Here is a 3,436-nt window from a genome sequence, read left to right as displayed (position 1 = left end):
CATTTTATTATACATTTGGTAAATGGTGAGACAAAAAGCAAAAAATTAAAAGCTTTTATAATTCGACCAAACGGAAGTATATTAATTTGGACTGTTATAGATAATATAGTAATTGTGTGTTTGATTCTTCTTCAAGATCCCAGGATTAAGGACATTTATAATGAAATGCATTCACCAAGCCAGGCCAATACAGAGGGAAAATTTGTCCGATGTAGGAGTGACAAATTGATACGTACAAAAGCTATCATATTCAGGCAAATTAAAACAAGTTCATTTAATAATTTTCAAAATTTCTCTTCCAACTAGCAAGATTTCTACGAAGTTTTGGGCTAGTAAATGGTTGGTTGATTAATCAAACTGACATAAATTTGTCTTTATTTCTTGATAAAGAATATCTTTTGTTGAATCGATGTGAATAGAATATCCCTCAGATGCTGTTAATTTCTTGTTCATTCCTCGAAAATTAGCCAAGGTACACGCAAACTTCATAACCAGCCACCAAGAAAATAAAGACAAATAAAACAGACTACAAAATGGGTTTAAAATTAAAAGTGCTTGAAGCCCGTGACTCTGCCCGCATGCAGTGGAACTACATCACAACCATTATCGGAATGGGGTTTTTCACTGATGCATTCAACCTTTTCTGCATCTCAACAGTCTCAAAACTCTTGGGCCGCCTTTACTACTATGACACTAGCACAGGAAAGTCTGGAAAGCTCCCCCAAAACTTTAACAACGCTGTAATTGGTGTTGCCCTAATTGGTACTCTCACAGGCCACCTTGGATTGCTGACAAACTTGGCCTTAAAAGAGCTTACAGCGTCACTCTAATTGTCACGGTCATTTGTGCCATATGCTCCGGCTTGTCCTTTGGTGCAAGCAAAGAAACTGTCACTGGAACACTTTGTTTCTTTAGGTTCTGGCTAGGGCTTGGTATTGGTGGAGACTATCCCGTCTCCGCCACAATCATGTCTGACTACTCCAACAAAAGAACTCACGGAGCATTCATTGCCACGGTGTATGCAATGCAAGGTGTAGGAATTGTATTCGCAAGGCTAGTTCCTATGATACTTTTAGGAATCTTTCTTCACTTCTTCCCCGCTGCTTCATTCAAAGATGATCCTGTATTTTCTACACAACCAGAAGTAGATTATCTTTGGAGGATTGTGTAGGGAATTCAACCCGAAATTCTCAAAACGTGAGAAACAAAAAAATAGAGAAAAACACACGCTAAAAGAAAACAATCACACGAATAAGACAGTATTTACATGGTTCGGCAATTTACCTACTTCCACGAAGTTGCAGAAATTTCACTATTATCAAGAAAAAAGTACAAAGTGCAGCTACATTGTTTCTCTCTTTCAAAAACAACAAGAAGAATGAAATCCTAATCACAAAAAACGGTTTCTTTATCTTGTGCACAGGATTATTTCGAGTTGGGTCGAGTCGTCAACCGAATCAAACACAACTAAACACCACAAAGCCCAACATATTGTGCTTATGCTTGGAGCTCTTCTAGCACTTTTAACATACTATTTTAGAATGAAAATGCTCGAAAAAAAAAAAACGTACACAGCCATAATCGAAGGGAATGCCAAACAAGCAGCTGAGGACATGAGTTGGCTCTTGACCTTGAACTCCAAGATGAATTACATGACAAATTATCAACACTCAAAGCTGCAAACAACTACCCATTATTATCTCACGATCTCGTTCGTCGACATGGGCGTCATTTGATAGGCACAATGAGACCACATGGTTCTTATCTTATTGGACAGGTCATTTTATAGCCAAAATCTGAACCGGAAGGATATTTTCCCCGCAATGAATTTAATTGAAAAGCCCGAATTTGTGAATGCAATCAAGGAAGTCTCTCAGACCTCGAGTGCTATGTTTTGTATGGCAATGCTTGGCACCTTCGCTGGTTACTGGTTCACCGTGTTCTTCATCGAAAAGCAAGGCCGGTTTATGATTCAAATTCTTGGGTTCCTCTTTATATCAGTAAACAGCTTTTTGATGGCGTTCCGCATTGACTACCTCAAGGAACATGACAAGCTGTTCGCGTTGTTATGCGGGCTAACGTTTTTCTTTGCAAACTTTGGACCTAATAGCACAACCTTCGTGCTATCAGCCGAGTTGTTCCAACCCGGATGAAGTCCTCGTGTCATGCTCTGAGCGCGGCTGCTGGTAAGGCTAGGTCAATAGTTGGAGCTTTTTGGGTGCAAAACTATAATGGTGATCCAGGAAGGAGGCAATGACGATTTTGGCAGTTACCAACATGTTAGGGGTTTTCTTCACATTCTTAGTGACCGAGACCATGGGAATGTCTTTGGAGGAAATATCTGTTGAGTATGAACGTGGCAATTACACAACACAGGAGTCCGCTACACACTCGGTTTCACGGGCTGCAGCAGGAACTACTTACGGGGAGTCTGTGAAAGCATATCAAGTACACGTGGAAAATCAAATAAGTAAACAAAAGAAATATTGTCTTTTGCTCTTATAAGTTATAGCTACTTAATTTGTTTTTTCAATTATACGTGTCTGGATGTTTCTACAAATAAGAACTGCTAAATGTTGTAGCTTATGACTTCAAGGACGCATGGGCAAAGGGTGAAGCTACTTTTTGTTTTTATTTTTTTATGTTTTATTTTCTATTTTTTCCTTGTGACAGTGAAGCGTTTTTCTATATACGTGGGAAATTCTTAAGCAGTACAAGACTACATGCTTACTAATCTTGTACTTTGGGCTAATAAAAAAGAACCATGTCATTAAAAATATGGCAAATTACAACTTATTTACTTGTAGTTTAGCTGAAATTTAAGTTACCTACATGTAATTTGAAATTTGACAGTTTACCCACTTGTTGTTTGATCGAAATTTAAATTGTCTACCTGTGGTTGTAGTTTGGCTGAAATTTCAGTTACTTACATGTAGTTTGAAATTTGACACTTTATCTATCTGTAGTTTGACTAAAATTTAAATTGCCTAGTTGTAGTTTAAAATCCCATGATGCAAGTGTTTCACTAGATTTTTTTTTTTTTTAATCTTATTGGATCTTATATTTTTATATTTTAGGAGGAGAGGGACATAAAAGTTGAGCAGAATTACATATTTAGCTAATGTTTTTTAATAGAGGAGGATTACATAACTCTAACTAAGCTAGTCTCAGGTGAGTAAAGTGTTAAATTTCAAACCACAGATAGACAATTTAAATTTGAAACAACAAATGGGTTCAATTTTCACAACACACTACGAGCACGTGAGTGAGGGAGATAAGGGCTTGGCCTAAAAGATGGGATATCAATTTTTATGATATGCTGGCTAGGGAGCTTGGGGGTGGGAGATGAAGGTTTGTGGAGAACAGGGATTGAACCAGGATTTGAAGTTTTTTTTTTTTGGGGGGGGGGGGGCAAAGAATAAAAAAAATTTTTTTT

The 3,436-nt window shown here is 37.6% G+C and overlaps 1 pseudogene; it reads left to right on the top strand.

The window, feature by feature from the left end:
• Positions 1 to 533: 533 nt before the first annotated feature.
• LOC112041091 (low affinity inorganic phosphate transporter 4-like) overlaps positions 534 to 3,436 on the top strand; it is a 7,916-nt pseudogene continuing 5,013 nt past the window's right edge.

The sequence above is a fragment of the Quercus suber genome, unplaced genomic scaffold (assembly GCF_002906115.3).
Source record: "Quercus suber isolate HL8 unplaced genomic scaffold, Cork oak 2.0 scaffold_366, whole genome shotgun sequence".
In the NCBI taxonomy this organism is placed as follows: Eukaryota; Viridiplantae; Streptophyta; class Magnoliopsida; order Fagales; family Fagaceae; genus Quercus; species Quercus suber.
The sequence above is the reverse complement of the archived record's forward strand: the minus strand, read 5'-3'. Positions and strand labels throughout refer to the sequence as shown.